The sequence below is a fragment of the Hypanus sabinus genome, chromosome 1, assembly GCF_030144855.1.
Source record: "Hypanus sabinus isolate sHypSab1 chromosome 1, sHypSab1.hap1, whole genome shotgun sequence".
NCBI classification, from domain to species: domain Eukaryota; kingdom Metazoa; phylum Chordata; class Chondrichthyes; order Myliobatiformes; family Dasyatidae; genus Hypanus; species Hypanus sabinus.
Window position 1 is genome coordinate 81,849,054 of NC_082706.1, and position 24,481 is coordinate 81,873,534.

Genomic DNA, 24,481 nt, shown 5'->3' on the forward strand with positions numbered 1-24,481 from the left:
AAGAACCAATTAGGAACATTAGAACAACATTGGTTGGAGTTAGCCCTCAGTTCCTGTGGCTAATTGTACATCATGGTGGTGATCGCAATATGGAATTGGCCTCTAAAATTTGGCTTTATTTACTTAGAAATTAATTTCTGAAGCAGAGTGCAACATGTTGTTTAGTGAAGAGACAAAGATAAAGTGTTTTGCTTTATTTGTCACGTGTACATCAAGATATTGAAATACAGTGCATTCCAGTTAACTGGGTCACATAGAAACCAGTACATTTTGGTCCAAATAAGCTGCGGCCCCAATTAGCCGAAGTTTCACGGAAATTGTAATAAAAGGTATAAAATAGACAAGCTACCATTTAACTGAGTAACAAATTATGTATTTTAATGAAATACAGAACAAATTAGAACATTATCAATACTACTACAGTACTACAAAATGGTGTATTAGTTCCTAATAGTTATCAACAAAGGAATTCATCCAGTGTTCACTTGTCTTCTTTTGATTGACTGTAACTGAGCATAATTTCTGAGTGCAGATAATGGACTGACTTCATACAATGTTCTTGATGATTACATCCTCTAAATCTTCATTTCCATTGTAAATTCAAGATGATTGTTGATACCTTAAAATTCTTCATAATTCGTAACCTGAGATTGAAGTAGTGAAATTTCATTTTTTATTCCTGCCATTTCTGCATCTCCAAGTGTGAATGCTTGAAACTGTAGTAAGCAAAACAGTTCTGAATTGTCTTACTGCTAATTTCTTGCCAACTATTAATGACAAAATCACTGCTTTTTGAACACAAACACAAGCAACTAATGCTATTTCAAAAATGCTGGCTCTAAGCAAGGTGTAGTGACTAACAGCCACACAAGTCCACATGACTGACAATAGTTAGCAACACAAACAAGAGAAAAATCTGCAGATACTGGAAATCCAAAGTGACACACACAAAATGCTGGAGGAACTCAGCAGGCCAGGAAGCATCTAAGGAAAAGAGTAAACAGTTGACGTTTTAGGCTGAGACCCTTCTTCAGGACTGGAAAGGAAGTCAGAGTAAGAAAGTGGGGCAAGGGAGAAACAAATACAAGGTGGCAGGTGATAGGTGAAACCAGGAGAGGGGGAGGGTCTGATGTAAAGAGCTAGGAAGCTGATTGGTGAACAAGATAAAGGGCTGGGGGAGGGGGAATCTGATAAGAGAGGATAGCAGGCCATGGAAGACAGGGAAGGGCAAGGAGCACAAGAGGGAGGTGATGGATAGGTAAGGAGATGATGTGAGAAAGGGAAATAGGAAAAGGAAATGGTGAATAAGAGGAGGGTGGGGGCAGTTACTGGAGTTTGAGAAATCAATGTTCATGCCATCAGGTTGGAGACTGTCCAGATGGACTATAAGGTGTTGCTCCTCCAACCTGAGTATGGCCTCATCACAGCAGTACAAGAGGCTATGGACATACATGTTGTAATGAGAATGGGAAGTAGAATTGAAATGGGTGGTTATTGGGAGATTTCACTTTTTCTGGCGGATGGAGCATAGGTGCTTGTTGAGGGGGGTCTCCCAATCTTCATCAGGTCTCACTTATATTCAGGCAGCCACACCAGGGGCACTGGGCACAGTCTATGACCCCAACAGACTCATAGGTGAAGTGTCGCCTCACCTGGAAAGACTATTTGGGGCCCTGAATGGTAGTAAGGGAGGAGGCGTAGGAGCAGATGTGGCACTTGCTCCACTCGTAAAGGTAAGTATAAGGAGGGGGATTGCTGGGGTGGGAGGAGTGGACAAGGGAGTCACAAAGGGAGCGATCCTGGTGGAAAGCAGAAAGTAGGGGGAGGGCAGGAAGTGCTTGGTTGTGGGATTCTGTTGGACATAGTGGAAGTTATGAGGAATTAGTGTGCTGGACACAGAGGCTGCATGGGGTGGTAGGTGAGGACAAAAGGAACCCTATCCCTGGTGGGGTGGCAGGAGGATAGGCTGAGGGCAGATGTGCGTGAAATAGCAATGAAATTAAATATCTTTATTGTCATTGCATAGTACAATTTGTCATGCACCAATACAGTGAAAATGAGTTTGCAACTCTCGTACTCAGTGCTATAAAACAACAAATAAAATAAATAAACAATCAATAAAATCAAGTAACCAGCCAGTACAAGCAACGTCCAGCGGTACAAAAGCGCGACTCAGATGCATGACAGGAATAGCATCAGTATTAAAAGTAGCAATAGAACAACTTTATGGATGATCCGTGATCGATTGGTTCAGAGCAATTATAGCTCTGGGGAAAAGCTATTTTTCAGTCTGGAAGTGCGAGCATAGAAAATCTTATAAAGTCTGCCAGATGGAAGAAGTTCAGACAGATGATTGCAGGGTGGGAAGAGGTGTAGCCCAGGTAGCTGCAAAAATCAGATGGTTTATAAAAGATATCTGTAGATTGACCATCTCCAAAGATGGAGACAGAGGTCAAGTAAGGGGAAGAAAGTGTTGGAAATGATGAAGTCAATGAGCTCAGCATGGGTGCAGGAAGAAACATCAATGTAGCGTAGAGTTGGGGTGTGATACCGGTGTAGGCTTGGAACATGGACTGTTCCACATAGCTGACAAAAAGGCAGGCATAGCCGGGACCCATGTGAGCGCCCTTGCCTACACCTTTGGCCTGAAGAAAACCGGAGGAGCCAAAGGAGAAGTTATTGAGAGTGAGGACCCAGTTCTGCCAGATGGAGGGAAGTGATGGTGGAAGGGAACTGGCTGGGCCATTTGTCCAGATAGAAGCAGAGATCTTATAGGCCCTCTTGATGGGAAATGGGGTGTATAGAGACTGGACAACCATAGTGAAAATGAGACCATCTCGACCAGGAAACTTGAAGTTATTGAAAAGATCAAGAGCATGTGAGTGTCACAGATGCTAGTTAGAAACTGTTTGGCAACAGTCTTCTGTCCCACTTAAGTGGCACAGTATCCCAAATAATTGAAGGGAATCCTGGCTATTTTCTTGATCAGCTTTTGTTCTTTAAGAGTTGTCCCAAATAAATGGCTGCCCTGATTAACCAATAGTCCAATGAACTGGAATACACTGTATAGTGAAATGCATCACTTGTTTCAGGGATGCGCTGGGTAGCCCAGAAACATTTCCATACTTCTGGCACCAACACAGTGTGCCCGCAAATTATGAAACTTGTAGTACAATCTTGTCAGCGCTACAGCCACCTGACTACTTTGTCGAGATTATTAGAATAAAAAACCAGGTCACTTATATTAGTGGACTGATCCTAATTGCATGTTTTGGGTCCTGCTCTGCTGAATATAGATCTCTCTATATTTAAGTGTATTGTATATGGCTGATTATCTTGAACAATGATTGAATTGAATTCCAGAAGCGTAGAAATATAGAAAAATTAGATGAGGATTCAGTCCAGTGAAACTTCACTGCATTCTCTCTAAATCCTTTATTGAGTTGGAGATCAAATCCACACAGAATACTCGAGCTTGCTTTCACCAGTGCTCTGCATAGTTTTAGGAATGGATCCTTCGCTGATCTAGAAAGAACATCTTGAAATTAATCTGAAGAGTATTTTTCTCATTAACAGCTTGCTTCCGTGTTTGGAGTCCAGGCACACTGACATCCTTTTGCATATCGATACGTCCTCATCTCTCACCTTTACACAGTGCTCCGACTTTTTCACTTTCACTACCAAAGGGAATGAATTCAATTTGCCCATGCCATGCCATGCAGCAAGGTAGTATAGTAGTTAGTGCATCACTTTAAGATACCAGTGATCACCAATTCCCACCATTGCCCATAAAGAGTTTGTAAGCTCTCCCGATGACTGTGTGGGTTTTCTCCAGGTGATCACATTGCAAAGACGTATGGGAAGAGTTAGTGTTTTATGGGCGTGCTATGTTGGTACCAGAGGTGTGGTGGCACTTGCGAGCTGCCCAGCAGAATCTTTGCTGATCTGATTTGATGCAAAAACTGATGCATTTCACTATATATTTTGATGTAGATGTGCTGAATAAATGTAATCTTTAAGAAGATCTCATTAATCTTTACTTCACTTATCATGTATTTTTCCACTCACTCCTCACTCAATTTATCTAAGTCACACTGAAGAGTCTTTGCAGCCCCAATTCTCTACAATTTTATTTGTTTTGTATTAATTTACATATTGTGTAATAGCTGTGTATTATCACATCATCATATCAAACAAGGCCAAAATGAATGATGAACCAAAAAGTTGTACGTTTTGATTTTTACTGCGTGTTTGTCTTTTATGTTGACTATATATAATGCTTTCATCAAGTCAAAGTACACTCTGAAAATTTTGGAAGCATTCTGAGGTCATTAAATGCTCAATGTAATCATAATCTGTCTCTGGATATCTCATTAATCTGATGCTTTCCTTCTTTAATTGCTTCATTGATGAATCCTGTTCAATGAAGTGAATCTGGAGACTTACCAAGTCATTGAATAATTAAATATTTCTTCTGTAAAATTTTAATGCTTCCTCCTCACTCCATATCCAGAAATGGCTGTTGTAAAATTCATTTCCCAAATCCTCGTTAGATCTAAAGCCTTTTTCCTATTTTAATTGAACCTTTATGCTATCTGAAATTCATTCTGACAAAGGGATGTTATCTGAATGTATTAAATCTTAGGCCAGTGTTGCTTTTGGTAAATTTTGGACCACTTGACCAAATTGTTCCTGCTCTTCTTGGCCTGCCACTGCAGGCTCCCCCCAGTCTACATCCAGCTAACGGATCATCTGCCGCTTGTTTCCAACTCATCACCTGCATTCAATTTAACCCTAGCTCTCATCCACAATTCTTTTTCACTCATATGAACCAGCTTGTCTATCCAATACAAGGTACATCCTCAGATATTAAACTCCCAATTATGATCTTCTGTCAGCTATGACTCAGTGATGCCACAATGTCATACCTGACAATCTCTAACTGTGCTACAAGATCGTATACTGTACTCCGTATAGAGTAGGCATTCAAATATAACACTTTCAGTCCTGTATTCATCACCCTTTTTCATTTTTCCCTCATATTACACTTCAACTCATCCCACTGACTGCAATTTTGCCCTACCAGCTGCCTTTCCTTTCTCACAGTTTCACTATGCAATGCACCAGCTTTGACACCATTGCCCCATCTTCATGCTATCACTCCAGTTCCCATCCCCCTGCAAATTTAGTTTAAGCCCTCCCCAACAGCTCTGGCAAACCTGCCCACAAGGATCTTGGTTCCCCTCAGTTTCAGGTGTCATATTTTTCCAGAAGGATCCCAATGATCCAGAAATCTGAAATCCTGCCCCATAAAGAGGGGCAGAGTTTCAGATTTAAATGAAGCTAAAACTGAAATTAATTGTTACAATGAACCTCTGAAACTTTTAATACTGCATTTGATGAAATAGAGTGGTATTATCTTCATTTTCTGATTGTGTATAATTGACTCATTAACCATCAACTAATTGACCTTCTAAAGCATTAATTTTATTGAGTAAACAAAATACTATGGTAAGTGATGATATTGTAAACCCGGAGATTATTTCTAAGTCACTGCTCCAAACTTTAATGATAATATGGAGCAAGCTGAGATGAACTACAATGTCTTGGACCAGCTATAATAATATCTGACATTGTTTATCTGCTGACCTGCCTTTTACTTTATTTACCCAGTCCTTCTTGGTCAATCCCACCTTCACATTATTATAATTTCCCCTGTGAAATTGAAGATTGGTGTTCACCCCCTAACTACATCTGAAATTCTATCATATTGAGGACACAAGATACAGATGCATTATTAGGTCATTTGACCCATCAAGCCTTCCCCACCAATCAATTTTTTTTTTCAGTGCCATTCTCCTGTCTTCTCACTGTAACCCTTAGCCCCTTTACCAAGCAAGTACCTAACCTTCTTGCCTTAGATATAGCCAATGACTTGGCCAACACAGTTCTATGTGACAACAAATTCCACTGATTCACCACCCTCTTCCACTTAGTTTTAAAGTGTATTACCTCTAAAGGGAACTTTAGCCACAGTTACTTATTTATCACATTACTCAGAGACTTTGTGGTCTTTACTCATGACCAGATCCAAAAATAGCCTATTCCCGGCTACATTTCATAATCTACTTTTGAAGAAAATCTTCCTTGGCACACTTGAAACATTCTTCTTTTATCATATCCATGACAGTCTGGTTCAACAAATCAATAAGTGGATTAAAATTAAGGAAAATTGTAGTTCCCTTCAACATGCCCCAGATATTTCCCCACTTATATTCTACACCATTGAAAGGTCAGAGCTTTGGGACTTATAGACTATTCCCATTCATGGCTCCTTTTCTCTGCTATTCGTGATTTTAACCCACATCAATTCCAATTATTATCTGTTGTCATTTTATCATTACTCAAGGTGACTTTTCTTGTTTCATAATGCTATCCCATCTCCTTTCCTTTCTGGAAGGTTCTTTTGGGACATTGTATAACCTGGAATATTGCACATTCATTCCCGACAGCTCTGCAATCTCCATTATCTGTGTATCACTCATGCTGTTGACTTATCTCTCTTGTTGTAAGTGATGTATGCTTTCAAATACAGACCTTTAAGCTTTGATGTTTTTTCTGTATTTGCCCTGTGCTGCATACAGTACATTTTTTGCCCCAGTGTTTCACACTTTGCTTGTCAATTATCCCCTTACTATCTTGTGACTGAACTCTCTCGTGGGAGCTCTCTCCCCTCCTACCTAGTTTAAAACCTCACCTACAATCATATGTATGCCATTCATCATGACACTGGTGCCAACTTAAGTCAGGGAAGGCCCATCTCAATGGAAAAGTTCTCTCTGCCCCCAGTACTGGTGTCTGAGTCCATAATTCAGAGTCAATTTCCACCACACCACACCACACTCTGAACCATACATCTCTAATCCTATTTATGTCAGAAAACTCAGATATGGCCCAAGTGTGGAGAGAAAGAGAGAGAGAGAGAGGGAGACAATAACATTAATGAGAACTGTTGCAGAGTTTAAAGGAAAAAGAAAACAATAAATACTGAGGTAACAGGGCCATTAACTAAAACTCTCAACTGAATGTTGAATGCCAACACTACGCTAGAAGCAATAACTAGATAGTAAGTGAAAACCGCCCCTTACCTACGTCAGTCGAAACAGTAGTCCTCTTTCCCAGACAAGGACGAGGGTAAATAGGGAGCATAAATGTTGCTGTGCTTTTGGCTGCTTCAACAAAATTAGAATGAAAATAAGGGAGTTAAATACCACCAGAATGAAACAGTAATTAGCTGCAAAGTGCATACTCACAAGCACAATTGTCGAATCTTTGTTGGGCAGCCCACCTGTGTGGAATCCAAGGCAGTCTGTGATTATGACAATTTACCTTTTGCCAAGTTGCAGGTGGCTCAAGCAATAACCTGGACATCACTATCTTTGATGTTCCACTTTTCACTACCATCGTTAAGTCCTCACGATGTCTCGGTAGAACATTCATCCTAATCTCGTTGATGTTTGTTCAGGTGTATGTGGGGCTCAGCTGGATCCTATTCTCCTTATGCACTCCAATTTCTTCTCCAGCCCAGAGGAAACGTCCTGAACCCTGTCAACACCACCTTCAGAATTCTCTGACATTTTCCATTTGTCCTCATAACTATACCATCCCCTATAACCTATCCCCTCCTCTTTCCCATTTGCTCATGGTGTACCCTCCTCTCCTATCAGATACCTTCTTCAAGATTCAAGGTTGTTTAATGTTATTTCCTGTACACAAGTGCAAGGAAAACAAATTAATTGTTACTCTGAATCTGATGTAGCACACAAAGTTAAAGAACACAATAGTAATAGTAAATAAAACAAATAAATATAAATACGTAAGATAATGATTGTACGTCTGTAAAGTGATGCTAGGTTACACATAAGTGACTGACAGGAAATAATAAAGTAATGGTGGAGTTAGTGGGTGGAGGTGTTGATCGGTCTTACTGCTTGGGGAAAGTCTGGTGGTCCTAACATGGTTGTTATGTACCCTTAGCCTTGATGAGAGTGGGCCAAACAGTCCATGAGTAGGGAGGGTGTGATCCTTCATGATATCACTTGCCCTTTTCTGGCAACTTTCTGTATATACTGTATGCCATTAATGTTAGGTAGGCTGGTATTGAGAAATCTGACTGCCTGTTATAAAGCCTTCTTGTTTGCAGCAGTGCAGCTTCTGTACCATGCAGTGAGGCAGCTTGTTAGTATGCTCGCTACTGTGCATCTGTAGAGTGACGTGAGCATGGATGTGTAAAATCCAGCTCTCTTCAGCCTCCCTCAGAAAGTAGAGGCATTGGTGAGCTTTCTTGACTATGTAGGGTATGTCTGGGACCACAAGAGACTGTCTTCTACAGCTCTTTACCTTGTAGAACTACCATCTCCCAACTTCTCACTTAATTCCCTCCTCCACCCACCTACCCTTCCACTCTCCTGGTCTCTTCTATCACTTCCCAGCTTGACCTCCTTCCCCTCCCACCACCTTCCTAATTTGGATTTTTCCCTCTTTCTTTCCAGTCCTGATGAAAGGGTCTTGGTCTGACATGGCCTCTGTTTATTCCCCTCTGTAGATGCTGAGTTCCTCCAGCATTTTCTGTTTGTGTCTCTGATTTCCAGCATCTGCAGAACCACGTGTGTCCTCACTTCTCTTTCTCCCCTCGTTTGAATACTGTTGATCTGTGCTGTGTAGGGGAGGATAGTTCATTTGATGTATAGTAAAATTTGGATATTCTGCATGTTTCTTTAACTTCAAAAATAAACTTTGTTCATAGGTATTTAAGGATATAGAAACACATTCTACACTCTTAGTGGTGCCTAGTATATATATTCACCATGGTTTCGACTCTATACATTGGTGGTGTTCACATATATTGTGCACATGTCACCTTTGATCCTCATATGGTCTCCTGGAGTGATACAAACTTCTAGTGCTCCAGATACTTCACACTGGACCCACCCACTCAATATTCAGCAGTAGATAGACTCCAGACTGCAATCCTTTCCCACAAAGACAATGCACTCACTGCACTGGGCTTCAGCATGTACTTCTGAAGCCTAGAAATGGCCAATCAGCGGCATTCCCTACAAACATCTTGCTGAAGTGGACCAAGCTGCATGTATGGTTATCCTTGAAAGACCTCACCTAGAAGTCAATGAAGTACCTCGGAAGGAACAGCCTGTATCCCATGCTAATCAAAGCACAATAAGGTCAACAGAATTTACTATAAATCTCCTTCAGTGCTTGTTATCTTACCAGCTCAGTGAACCCTGGAGATTAAAACCAGGCACAGATTACAAGACTTGGTTAGATAAAGCTCTGCAAGCTTTCAAAATGGCTGGAATGTATTGAATGTAAAAGGTTTTCTTTATGTAAGTATAGAGATTCTCAGATTATTGCCCATTAGAAAGTAATCAAATACAAATGTGAGGCATTGATTTTTCACTTTAACATTTTAACTTGGAACGATAATTGCATTGCAAGTTTCGTAATATCTGGCAGCTTGACCTTGGTATCTTTTATTGACAAGATAGATTCGGTCTAATGCTTTTTACTTTACACACTAGGGCCCTTATTCAAGTGTTGGTTAGACATTTTTAGTCAAAATTCTGTTGTGTTGTGCAGTGTGTATATGTGCTCTGTGGAAATGATTTATTCACTGGATGCAGAGATGAAATATCAAAGAGCAAGTAAACCATGAAATTCAAAAAAAAGCTCTGTATGTTGCTAGACAGAAATTAAAGAGATTTTTTTAAGAGATTAGCTTTATTTGTCACATGTACATTGCAACATTGAAACATACTGTGAAATGTGTCATTTTTGCATCAAATCAAATCAGCAAGGAGGAGCCTGCATCCAGCACCAACATAGCATGCCCATAAACTCACTAACCCTAACCATAAATCGTTGGCATGTGAGAGGAAACCAAGGCAGAATTAGAATTAGAATTAGTCTTAATATCACTGATACATCTCTTGTAATTTCTTGTTCTATGATGGCAGTACATTGCAATATATAAAAAATACTATCAATTACAATAAGAAATTTATATTAAATATTATATTAAATAAATAGTGGATAAGGGGTGTATGAGGTGTCCAGGGAGGGGAGGCAACTCTGACGAAGGGGCTTCTCATGTCCACTCTGGGGCAGCTCACTTACCTTAGTTCCCCACCAGACACTCAGCTCTCAGCTGTGGCTCCTAGAAGTTTTCTGCTTGCGACAGCAGCCCTGCACCGGTAAACTGCTTCGACAGGCTGGCTGAACCAGGTGAGGGTAGCCGGCAGCCTCGTACCCAATGAGGTTGATCATAGAACAATACAGCACAGTACAGGCCCTTTGGCCCACAGTGTTGTGCTAACACTTAAACCCTGCCTCCCATATAACCTTCCACCTTAAATTCCTCCATATACCTGTCCGGTAGTCTCTTAAATTTCACTGGTGTACCTGCCTCCACCACTGACTCAGGCAGTGCATTCCATGCACCAACCACTCTCTGAGTAAAAAACCTTCCTCTAATATCCCCCTTGAACTTTCCACTCCTTACCTTAAAGCCAAGTCCTCTTGTACTGAGCAGTAGTGCCCTGGGGAAGAGGCGCTGGCTGTCCACTCTATCTATTCCTCTTAATATCTTTTATACCCCTATCATGTCTCCTCTCGTCCTCCTTCTCTCCAGAGAGTAAAGCCCTAGTTCCCTTATCTCTGATCATAATGCATACTCTCTAAACCAGGCAGCATCCTGGTAAGGATGTGCCTGTCCTAGATGAAAAGTTAGCTCCAGCGGACAGGGCGAATATGATCTACATTGAGATCCAATGGCTATGAAGGTGGTACTGCAATGCTGCATTGAGATTGAAGAGCATGACAAGGTAAAGAAGATGACATGGTCATCCACTGCAACCAGAAGACCCCAGATTGTGACCCTTGTTTGTACCACTGGAGCCAGACCTCTGAGGTTAAGCGAGCGCAACTGTAACAGTGCAACAGCTCATTTCCACTTTAAAAACTCTCCGGCGTAAGTTTCCTGTCGTTGGATATGATGGACAACCATCATCAAGTGGATACAGAGAGCAAAGATGTTCATGGATTGGTTCACTGTCCATGGAGGAAAACCATGGAGTCATGGAGAGAAGGTACAAACTCTTTACCAACCTGATTGGTGATCGCTACTGTTGTAAAGTATATTCAGATACCCCCTGTGAGAAATAGAGTAGGTAGAAAACTCTTCATCACACATAAAGCATATTGGATGATGCTACTGCAAAATCATTTCACACATGCATGACATGGGATAGGTTACAGACATGATGGCATATTTTAATAAAGGATAAAGGCCTACCCTTATGTTAATAAAAAGTCTCTAGGCACACCTGACTTGTTTTCAGAAAGTCAACGAGTAAAACAGACAATGGAATCCTCATCAGTTCTTTCACCGCCAAAGGGAATGTTACCGTGCCTAGGAGCCATTGAGAGCTATACCATGGAAACAGACACTTCAGACTTGTTTGTACCAACTTTAACTCAATTCAAAGTTCAAAGTACATTTATTATCAAAGTATGTATATATTATACAGCCTTGAGATTGTCTCCTTACAGGCAGCCACAAAACAAAGAAACCTCAAAAGAGCCCATTAAAAAATGACCGACAAACAACAGAAGAGAGAAAAAAAACTTTGTGTAAATAATAAAAGTAAACAAGTAGCTTCAGAACTGAAGTTTTATGAAAGACATAGCTGGAGCAGGCCACAGCGATGCCTGCACTCATTGTAACATTAATCATTCTATTCTTTTCACATTCCCAGATTGTGTGGCCTATTGACCTACCAAGCCACATATTTTTGGGATGTGAGGGGAAGTCAGGTACCCATAAAAAGCCCACACAGAAAACTCCAGATGGATCCTGTGAGGTATCAGTGCCACTAGCTGGGCCACTATGCTTCCAATGTTCAGAGCTCACAAAAAACTTGCACCTTGCACTTTGCGCACAGATTGGTTAATGTATCTTTGTAAGTGTCAATCATATTCAGTGCTTACTTTGTGAAATAAAAGCAGAGTGTGCTGGAAATACTCGTCATGCCATTGACCAATTGTGGAGCTCACCACAAACTTCCCTAAATCGGGTCACTCACTCTGTGCATTTGAGCAGTCTAGGATGTTGGAGCTTTTGCCTTAAGATGCCAACGTCTGCTTAATAGTATTGGTTGTAGCAGTCTGGCTCCTACTATGTGTACATTCTCCTCTGGTGCATGGGCTCTGCAAGGCAATGAATAGATATCTCTTTACCACCAACATTTATCCTTATGTCTAACATGGTGGTTGAAAAATTGTATGTGGAATGGACACCTACATTAAAACTGAATTAAACAATCCTGGGGGAGATGCAAGAGGCTGAAAGTGCTGGAATCTGGTACAAAAGCCAAGATTCTGGAGGAACTGTGGGTCAGGCAGTCAAACAACGGCAAGCTTTCAGTCTTCACCTAGGATGCTCTATTTTGATTAAATGTTGCAGTACACTGTATTTGAACTTGACTTTTTTTAGGTTTTATGTAAGGTATAAAAGGAATCAGCATTGTAGACTTATTCTGTGTTAGATTCTCATCAGTGACAATCTTCAAAAATTCATCAATGAATTTCTCTGCTGCTTTGTGATCAACAGACACTTTATCATTACATTTTTTCAAATCATTAAAATATTTTTTTCTTAAATTTCTGCAGCTAGCCTGCTGAATATTCACAACTATCTTCAATTTTCAGTTTCTCAAAATAGATATTTACTTGTTTCATGATCCACATACTGTTATGTTCACTCTGACACTGACAAATCTATTCTTTCAATAAATGATTGAGACCTTCATTTTTCACTTTATACAGTGATTTTCTATTTTTTATTATCTCCTGTTCATTATATATGTGAGGTAATTTCTCAGAACTGCCTGTGATGTACAGAGACATGATCCTTGCCTGGGAACCTTCCCAGTGCCTTGTGGAATTGTCCATTTGTGACATCATCTCTGCACTCAAAAAAATATTGGACTTTGGAGGTTTTTGGATTTTGGAATTTCAGATAAAGGATACTCAACTCCCGTAATCTTTCAAGAATCAATAGAAGTGAGGAGTGAAAAATTGCAAATTTTGTTGCACTCTTTCAGAGGAAAGGGAGACAAAAGACAGGAAATTTTAGGCCAGTTAGTCTGATTTCTGTAAAATGTTAGAGTCCATCATTAAGGATGAGGTTTCAGTGTACTTGCGGATACATGATAAAATTGTCCAAAAGTCAGCATGGTTTCCATATGGGAAATCTTGCTGACAAATCTGTTGGAATTCTTTGAGGAAACAGGCAGGATGAATCAGAGGGCATTGTTTAATTGGATTTCAGAAGGCCTTTGTCTATTTGCCAGACATGAGGCAGCAAAACAAGATAAGAGGCCATGGTATTACAGGAAAGATACTAGCATGGATAGAAGATTGGATGACTAGCATGAAGCAGAGTCAGAATAAATGGGGTCTTTTCTGGTTGACTGCTGGTGAATAATGTGCTCCACAGAGGCTGTCATTCGAACCACTTATTTTACATTATATGTCAATGATTTAGATGATGGAATTCATTCTTTTATGGTTTTGTGGCCAAGTTTTCAGTTTGCACAAAAATAGGAGGTGCAGTAGTATTGAGGAAGCAGGGAGTCTGCAGAAGTACTTGCATACATTAGGAGAATAGGCAAAGAAGAGGATGGAACATAGTGTTGGGAAATGTATGGTGTATGATCATGCACTTTGGTAGAAGGAATAAAAGCTTAGACTGTTTTCTAAATGGGGAACAAATTCAGAAATCAGAGGTACAAAGGAATTTGGGGTCCCAGTGCAAGATTCCCTGAAGATTAATATGCTAGTTCAGCCAGTGGTAAGAAAGGCAATACAATATTAACATTAATTTTGAGAGGATGAGCATATAAAAGCAAGGATGTAACGATGAAGCTTTGTACTGCTTGGTCAGATCACCTTTGGATTATTGTGAGTAGTTTTCAGCACTTATCTTTGAAGGGATGTGCTGGCATTGGAGAGGTTCATGAGAATGATACTGGGAATGAAAGGGTTAATGTACAAGGATTGTTTGATGGCTCTGACAATGACTTGCTGCGTTTCAAAGAATGTGTGAGTTTTCAATGAAACCTTTTGAGTACTGAAAGGTCTAGATAGAGCAGACGTGGATAAGCTGTTTGCTATAGTGGGGGATTCTAGGACCAGAAGGCACAGCCTCAGACTACAAGAACATCCCTTTGGAACAGAGGTGAAGAGGAATTTCTTTAGCCAAACAGTGGTGAATCTGGAGAATTCATTGTCACAGAAGGTTGTGGATGCCAGATCTTTGGGTATATTTAAGAGGTTGATTGCTTCTTGATTATTAAGGGAGTTGACAGTTATGGAGAGAACACAGGTGAAGAGGGAAAGTAAGTTACCCATGATGGAATGGTGAAGCAGAATTGTTGGGCTGAATGGCCTAATTTGACTCCTATAGTTTAGGGTTTGATGCACGACCCATGCTTCAGTATGCTCTGACAGGCTTTCGAGGTTTACTGTGCAATGCTCCATCGAAGACTTTTTGAGTACTTATCTGTATATATTATGAAATTACATAATCTTTGGTTCCAATCTCTGCTACTGCCTCCAATGTTTCAGTGTTTGATTAAGGATGGTATTCCTTATGAAATTTCTATTGATAATTACTTATAACATTTCATTATATATATACCCAAGTTCAGTGTGGGAGTAGCTTCTTTGCCAGTTTCTTAGTGAGGACCATCTAGTGCTTAACCATGGGGTACAAGATGTGCTTCAGTACAGTATTAATGATATACTGCATTATCAGGAAGCTATATGTCAGATTATGTACTAAAGCCATATCTTTGTCAGCTCTAGGGTAGTTGCAAGTTAGATGAGCTTGCATTTCTCTATCTTCCACCGCTACTTTGACTACATTTTCTACTAATTTGCTTCCTATGAGGGCAACATTTTACTCTCTCAGTTTAAATGTGATGCCAATGGAGATAGAGAAAATGGATGAATTATATGGTGCCAATTGTCAACCCATAACTTCTGAAATGTCTTCCCTTTCCCCTCCACCATGGGTAACAGGGCCCTCAATTCTGCTTGTCTCTGCACTTTTGTTCTCATTCCCTATCCCTAACTTCCAGACCAACAATAACATTTCCCATGTATTCACTTTCCACTTCAACTGCCTGCATACGGAAAGAATATTTCCACACTTTCGGACACAAGAGCACCATCATTCACACTTGCATCCTTTCTATATGGGACAGTGTTTCATCTCCTGGATACCATTTGTCCTTCCCTAGTCTTCCCACAATTCTTCTTGATGCTGTGACAGATGCTAAACATTTTATTTTATCTCCCACCTTCCAGGAAATTTATGATCATAGACTTTGGTGGGAGAAACACAGGTGTAGACTGTTTTCTCAATGAGGAGCAAATTCAGAAATCAGAGGGGCAAGGGACTTGGAAGTCATAGTGCATAAAGCTTAAATTGCAGGTTGCACTGGTAGTAAGGAATGCGATTGAAATGCTAGCATTCATATTAAGAGTACTAGCATATAAAAACAAGGATGTAATGTTGAGGTATTATTAGGCATTGGTCAGACTGCATTTAGAGTATTGTGAGCAATTTTGGCCCCTTATCTAAGAAAGGATGTGCTGACATTTGGTAGGTTGCAGAGGAGGTGTATAGGAATGATCCCAGAAATGGAAGGTAAATGTATTAAGTGTGTTTGATAGCTCTGGCCCTGTGCTCGCTGGAGCTTAGAAGAAAGAGTGGGGTTCTCGTTAAAAACTACCAAATGTTAAGCACCTCCTCTGCTCCATTCTCCAAAAGTGGAGCTTTCTGGTGGCCAAGCATTTTAATTCTGAATCCCATTCCCCGTTCCGAAATGTTGGTCCATGGCCTCCTCTTGTGCCAAGATGATGCCACCCTCAGGGTGGAGGAGCAAGACGTTATATTCTGTCTGGGTAGCTTCCAACCTGATGACAAGTATATCAGATTCCTCCCCCTCCTCTTCTTCTATTTCCCACCCTAGCCGTTCACCTCTTCTCACCTGCCTATCACTTCCCCCAGATTTCCCTTTCCCTTTCTCCTAAGGTCCACTCTCCTCCCCTATCAGTTTCCCCCTTCTCTAGCCCTTTAACTTCCCCACCCACCTGGCTTCACCTATCACTTTCTAGTTAGCATCCTTCCAAATTTTATTCTGTTGTCTATCCCCTTCCTCCTCAGTCTTGAAGAAGGATCTTGTCTCAAAATGTCATCTGTTTATTTATTTCCATTAATGCTGCTAAGTTGCTGAGTTCCTCCAGCATTTTGGGTACGTTGCTTTGAATATTGAAAAGCCTGGACAGAGTGAACGTACAGACAGATCCACTAATGGGAAAGTCTAGGACCATTGGGCACAGCCTCAGAATGCAGGGTTGTCACTTAGACCAGAGGTGAGGAGGAATTTCTTTAGGCAGAGGATGGTGAATCTGTGGAATTCATTGGTGTAGACAGCTGTGTAGGCCAAGTCATTGGGTATATTTAAACTGGAGTTTGATAGGTTATTTTTTAGTAAGGAAGTCAAAGGTTGCTGGGTGAAAGCAGGAGAATGGCGTTAAGGGGGAAAATAAATCAGACATGTCGGAAAGATGAAGCAGAATTGATGGGTCAAATGCCCTAAATCTGCTCCTACCTCTTAAGTACTCCCAGTCTTTTAAACTCTATTAGATAGAAGCTTATTCTGCACAACCAGTTTTCATATTCTACCTGCCCATTTCTGGTATCAGTAAACTTACTCTGAACTGCTTCTAACATCCTTTAATAAATGAACAAGATAATGCAGTGCCCAGTATTCCAAATATTGTCTTACCTACACTCTTTGTAATGGAAACATACTTTACACACTTTTTTAAAAAATTCTACAAACAAAAACCAATAAATTTGTATCAAAACACAAAATGCTGGCAGAACTCAGCAGGCCAGACTATGGGAGGAGGTAGTGACGACGTTTCGGGCCGAAACCCTTCATCAGGAGTGAAGTAACATGGGATGGTCGAGGGGGGATAAGAAGTGGGGGGGGGGAGGGATGAAGTAGAGAGCTGGGTAGTGATAGGCTGAAGGGAAATGGGCTAGGGTGAAGGTGGAGAATTATGGGAAATAAAAGAGAAAGAAAGGTAGGGCTGGGGAAGATTATAGTGAGAGGGGAAAAAAGAGAGAGAAAGAAAACTAGACTAAAATAATAGATAGGGATGGGGGTAAGGGGGGGCAGGGGTATCAACGGAGGTCTGTGAGTTGGATGTTCATGCCGGCAGGTAGGAGGCTACCTAGGTGGGAGATAAGGTATTGCTCCATCGACCTGCGTGTGGCCTCATCTTGATGGTAGAGGAGGCCATGGACAGACATATTGGAGTGGGAGTGGTTTGTGGAATTGAAGTGTGTGGCCACAGGGAAATCCTGCCCATTTTTCTTTTATTTCACATTCACCTTTGCCCACTTGCCTAATCTATCTATACGCCCATGTAGCTTCCATATTTCTCTTCACAACTGACTTCCACATTTTTAGCATTCATAGTTTTATTTTTCCTGACAGTCTCATATATGCTTTAATTTCCTTCTATTTGCACCTTGTTCTTGCCTACTGTTTGCTATTTTAACTCCATTTTATCACTGCTACATTTGAAGTCAGAAGTTTACATACACCTTAGCCAAATACATTTAAACTCAATTTTTCACAATTCCTGACATTTAATCCTAGAAAACATTCCCTGTCTTAGGTCAGTTAGGATCACTATTTTAAGAATGTGAAATGTCAGAATAATAATAGAGTGAATGATTTATTTCAGCTTTTATTTCTTTTATCACATTCCAGTGGGTTAGAAGTTTACATACACTTTGTTAGCATTTAGTAGAATTGCCTTTAAATTGTTTAACTTGGGTCAAATGTTTTGGGTGGCCTTCCACAAGCTTCTCACAGTAAGTTACTGGAATTTTGTTCCGTTCCTCCAGACAGAACTGAGTTAGGTATGCAGGCCTCCTTGCTCCCACATGCTTTTTCAGTTCTGCCCACAAATTTTCTATCGGATTGAGGTCAGGACTTTGTGATGGCCACTCCAATACCTTGACTTTGTTGTCCTTAAGCAATTTTGCCTCAACTTTGGAGGTATGCTTGGGGTCTTTGTCCATTTGGAAGACCTATTTACGACCTAGTTTTAACTTCCTGGCTGATGTCTGGAAATGTTGCTTCATTATATCCACATAATTTTCCTTCCTCATAATACCATGGTTCGGATGGTGTTCTTTGGCTTGCAAGCCTCACCCTTTTTCCTCCAAACATAATGATGGTCATTATGGCCAAACAGTTTAATCTTTGTTTTATCAGACCAGAGGACATTTCTCCAAAGATCTTTGTCCCCATGTGCACTTGCAAACTGTAGTCTGGCTTTTTTATGGCGGTTTTGGAGCAGTGAATTCTTCCTTGCTGAGCAACCTTTCAGGTTATGTCAATATAGGACTTGGTTTACTGTGGATATAGATACTTGTCTTCCTGTTTCCTCCAGCATCTTCACAAGGTACTTTGCTGTTGTTCTGGGATTGATTTGCAATTCTCGTGCCAAAGTACGTTCATCTCTAGGAGACAGAATGTGTCTCCTTCCTGAGCGGTATGATGGCTGTGTGGTCCCATGGTGTTTATACTTGCGTACTATTGTTTGTACAGATCAACGTGTACCTTCAGGCATTTGGAAATTGCTCCCAAAGATGAACCAGACTTGTGGAGGTCCACGGTTTTTTTTTCTGAGGTCTTGGCTGATTTCTTTTGATTTTGGTTGTAAACTTCTGACCCACTGGAATTGTGATATAGTCAATTAAAAGTGAAATAATCTGTCTGTAAACAATTGTTGGAAAAATTACTCATGTCATGCACAAAGTAGATGTCCTCAATGTCTTGCTAAAACTATAGTTTTAAACATATAGTTTTAAAACTATAGTTTTGACGTGGTTAAACAATGAGTTTTAATGACTTCAACCTCAGTGTATGTAAACTTCTGACTTCAACTGTATATTATCCTTTTTGTCATTTAATCTCTGCTCTCTTCGTCATTGTAGTTTTTCTTTATGAACTCTGGGCAGATTTCGGGTGGATATAGTCCCCAGGCGGGAGTAGCTTGGCTGAGGATTGCTGAGAGCTGGCCTGGCAGCAAGAATGATCCTCTGTGCTGACTTCCAAGCATTCCGGCAGCAGTGAGCCAGAACCCTGGGGGACAGGATTTCCATCATTGGTTCCTCCGCAGGGAACAACGGGGATTGGTAGCCGTGAAGCACTTCAAAGTGTGACATGCCCACAGCAGAGGAGCTTTGTAGATTGTGGGTCAGCTTGGCCCAGAGTAGATATTTCTTCCATGTGGAAGGGTTAGAGACAACAAAGCATCACAGAAACCTCTCCGCTTGTTGCTTTCTGACAGCCTGTTGGTCTGCAGATGATAGCCAGTGTGACGAGTCACTCAGGTGCAGAGGAGGGAACAGAAGGCTTGCTCGAAGTGGGAGACGAATTGTGGAATCTAGTATGGCAGAATGTCCTGATTAAAGTCGAGGAGGCAAACTACATGTTGGAGAATCTGGTCCACGGTCTCAGTGGCTGATGTAAGTTCGGGGATGGGCTGACTTGGAGAACCGGTCCACCACTGTCCTGATCACCATGGTCCCATCAGTAGATGGCAAACCTGTGATGAAATCCATTGTGATGTAGCACCGCTGGCATCAAAAGCCAAGCAGGGGCTACAGAAGTAGAGAAGGCCACTGGTTGGATGAATTGGAATGGAAACATTAAGGGCAGGCAGTGACAAACTGATGTCCATCTGCGACCTTGGTGGGCCACTAGAACCAGCACTGCAGAAAATCCAGAGTCTTAGATGGCTCAAGAGGGGCGAGGAGTGGGCCCACTGCAGTGCCTCAGTGCACAAGGACTGCTGGCATGTACCTGTGGTTTTCAGGTGTGTCAGCTGGTGCAGGCTCAAGCTCTAGGGCCCGGTGTACCTGATTCTCAAGGCCCTGGATGATTGGGGTGAGGATCTGGGAGGATAGGATGATGGCCTGATGGTCAATCTCCATTTCAGCTGGGTCCAACTGTTGTACCTTAGTGTTGCTAGAGCTGGATTGGTAGGAGATGGTGAAGTCAAATTGCTTGAAGAAAAGAGCTCAGTGAGCCTGACATGGGTTCAGTTGGTAGTGTTTTGAATGGATATGATGTTCTGGTTATCAGTCCAGATCAGGAGGGGCTTAATGTTTCCCTTCAGCAAATGTCTTTCTCCATTCCATTTAATGGTGAGTAGCTCCCTGTCTCCTACTCTATCACACCTCCGTGTAGAGTTGAACTTGCATAAGGCGGCGGCATAAGGGTGTGATTTCCGATCCTGTCCTCACTGGGAAAGGACTTACTGCCTATGCCATATGTGACCATCTCTACCTCAAGCGTTTGGGAGGGGTTCAAACTGCTCCTCTTGAGCTCCTTCAAGGCCGCAAAACATGTTATCGGTTAGGTAGGGGACTTAGGACATAAGTGCAGAATTAGGCCATTCAGCCCATTGAGTCTGCATCACCTTTTCATCATGGCTGATCCCAGATTCCACTCAACCCCATACACCTTCCTTCTTGCCACATCATATTATGCTCTGACCGATCAGGAAACCATCAACGTGCCTCAAATATTCTCACAGAACTGGCCTCCACTGAAGTCTGAGGCAGAGCATTCCACAGATTCACTATTCTCTGGCTGCACCCATCATCTACTTGTAAACCTGCTGGTTCATCCTCAGCTCTGTCATACTAGTTCCCATTCCCCTGACATCCTCAGCTCTGTCATATTGGTTCCTGTACCCTTGTCATCCTTAGCTCTGTCATACTAGTTCCCATTCCCCTGTCATCCTTAGCTCCATCATCCTGGTTCCCATTCCCCTGTCATCCTTAGCTCCATCATCCTGGTTCCCATTCCCCTGTCATCCTTAGCTCCATCATCCTGGTTCCCATTCCCCTGTCATCCTTAGCTCCATCATCCTGGTTCCCATTCCCCCGTCATCCTCAGCTCTATCATCCTGGTTCCCATTCCCCTGTCATCCTTAGCTCTGTCATACTAGTTCCCATTCCCCTGTCATCCTCAGCTCTATCATCCTGGTTCCCATTCCCCTGTCATCCTCAGCTCTGTCATACTAGTTCCCATTCCCCTCCCAAAAGCTCCAGCAAACCTACCTGTAGGAATATTGGTCCCCGTTAGATTCAAATGCAAACTGTCCCTTTTGTATCAGTCACACCTGCCCCAGACGAGATCCCAATTAACCAGAAACCTGAATCCCTGCCCCTGCTCCGATTCTTCAGCCACACATTTATCTGCTACCTCATTCTATTCCAATCCTCACTGTTGCATGGCAAAGACACCAATCCCAAGATTAGTACCCTTGAGATCCTCCTTCTCAGCTTCCTTTCATACTCCCTGTATTCTGTTTTCAGGACCTCCTCCCTTTTTCTCTCTATATCATTGGTACCAATATGTTCCATGACTTCTGGCTGCTCACACTCCCATTTCAGGATATTTTGGATGAGTTCAGAAACATCCTGGACCCTGACACCTGTGATGCAAACTGCCATCTGTGTTTCTTTTCTGTGTCCACATAATTGCCTGTCTGTCCCCCTAACTATAGAATCCCCTATTACTGCTGCCATCCTCTTCAGTTTCCTACCCTTCTGAGCCACAGGGCTAGAATCAGTGTCAGCAGAATGGCCACTCTTGCTTCCCTCAGTAGTACCGAAAATGGAGTACTTATTGTTGAGGAGGATGATCACAGGGATGCTCTCCACTACCTGATGCCCTCCCTTCCCTCTCCTGACAGTTACCTATTTATCTGCCTCCTATAGCCTTGGGGTGACTACCCCACTGTATGTGCTGTCTATCACTGCCTCACTTTCCCTATGAAGCCGAAAGTCATTGAGCTGCAGCTCCTGTTCCCTGAAGAGCTCTCAGGAGCTGCATCTCGATGCAGATGTGGCCATCGGGGAGGCTGGTAGTCTCCTGTAAATCCCACATCTGACTCCAGAACAGAGCATTGTCTCTGCAGACATACCCCATTCTCTCAAGTGTTAATTAAGAAAAAGAAATATCAAATAAGGAATGAACTTACCTTGCCTCCACCTGTTCTCACTGAAGCCCTGTTGAACCAAACCCTACCACTCTGACTCTGACGATGACTGCTCTGCTAGATGGTTCCCCTCTTTAATGGAGACTGGGTTTTGAAAGCTCTTTGCCAGACGTGCTGGAACGCTTCTGCATCTTTGCAATACTCCAATCAACGACTACCACTGAAAGAACTTCCTGCTTTTTAAAGCCCTTCACCAGACCTGCAAGGGAACTTGATGAGGGAAGTGAGAGAAGTAAGTGAGAGAAGAAAGAAGTCTATAGTTTCTGGTGAAATGGCAGTAGAAATTGGAGAAACCCAAAATGTGCTGTAGCTGTTTGAGGGAGTACAGTTGGAGGCATTCAATGACAGTGTGCTCTTCCTCTGGGTCCATGGATATGCCTTGGGTAAAAGGGCATAATGCAGGAAGGAAATGACAAGGATGTGGAACTGGCGTTTTTCTAACTTGCAGTGCAGTTGGTTTTCAAGGCGACGCTAAAGAACTGAACAGAAATGACAGATGTGGTCTTGGGGCTCCTTGGAGAGATGTTGCTGAGGTAGACACACACGTGCCTGCATAGCATGTCTCGGAGGATTCCAGGCTTGGAAATCGGCTGGTCTGTTGGAAAGTCTGAAAGGCATCACCAAGTATTCGTAGAGGCTGTTTGGTGTTCTGAACCGATGTAGATCGGGTTGTACATACTCGTAGATCTAGTTTGATGAAAATCTGTTCTCTGGGGAGTGTTTGGAATGTGCTTTCCATCAAGGGAAGAGAGGAGCAGTTCTAGTTACTAATTTTGTTGATGGAGAGCCCCATCTTCCTTAACAAAGTAGATTCCTGCACTGGCTGTGGACTGGGATGGCCAAAAGAAGCCATGCTGGAATACTTGGTGATGCAGTCATGCATGACTTGTGTCTCAGGAGGGGAGAGAGAGAACAGATAACCTCGTGAGGAGGAAAGTGGTGCCCTTGAGGATGTTGATCATGCAGTCATGTAGTCTGTGAAGTGGCAGGGTGCTGGCTTTCCTCTGTCAGAAGGAGATGGCAAGGTCTTGGTATTCCTGTGGGAGTTTGATGAGGTTGAGGGTTTCCTCGGTTTCTACGGGTGAAATCAATTGAGGTTGCCTACAGATGGTCCAGCAGCTGTGAACCGGCTGATCAGGTGAAGTGAGGGGAGCTAGGGGCAGCCCACGATGAGAGGAATGTCGGGTGATTGGAATTGGATGGGCTCGTAGTGCTTTCTGAAGCTCATGTGCAGAGGCTGTGTGCACAATCTGGCCGCATCAGGCCCCAAGGGACATCCGTCAATGGCCTTGATGCATGAGGGTTAAGAGCTGGGCTCAGAAAGAAATCCACCCTGAGCCTTTGAGGTCTGGAGGAGGATAGAAAGAGTGAGCTGGGCTATGGTGCTGGAATAAGGGGCAAGGCAGAGCATTCCAGATAGATGGACCCTTGTGATACTGATTCCCGGACTCAACGGGCATTTGATGTGTTGATGGTTGGGTGCTCTCAATCAACGTTCAAGTTGTTTCTCCAGTGCCACTTGTGTTTTTGGGGCTTTAAGGGAGCTCTCCCCAGCTGCTTGGGTTTTGGAGTCTTTGCCCTGCAGCCTCAAATGGTTCTGAGAATGGAGCTGGAGTTCTAGCCAATAACCTGAGGGGTCGTTTCATATGACACTTGTCAATATGGAGGCTGGAGTGATGAGGCTTTTAAGGTCGGTGGGCATTCCTTGGATAGACAGCTTGACTTTCAAGTGCTCCGGGCTGCTGTGATGGTAATTGGCCAGCAGCACTTCTGCCTTCCAGATGCACTCTGCTGTGAGGGTCTTGAATTGCATGGTATGGTCCAGCACTGAGCAGTAGCCTTGATGTAGGTAACGTATCCCATCTGTGTCTAATTAAAATCAGATAATGCACAAACTATGTCTACAATTCACCATACAGAAGTTTCTATTGTGATTTATTATAGTATTTGTTTTCTATTAGAGTCAGAGAGAACTACAGCATAGTGACAGGCGATTCAGCCCATCTTACCTATGCCAAGCAGTTATCTGCCTGGTCCGATCCACTTGCATCTGCACCATAACCCTCTATACCCCTTCCATCCATGAACTTATCAAAACTTCTAAATATTGCAATCAAGCCCACACCCACCACGTCTGCTGGCAGCTCATTAAACACTTGCACTACCTTCTAAATAAATAAGTTCACCCTCAGAATTCCCTTCAGTATTTTACCTGTCACCCCTTGACCTA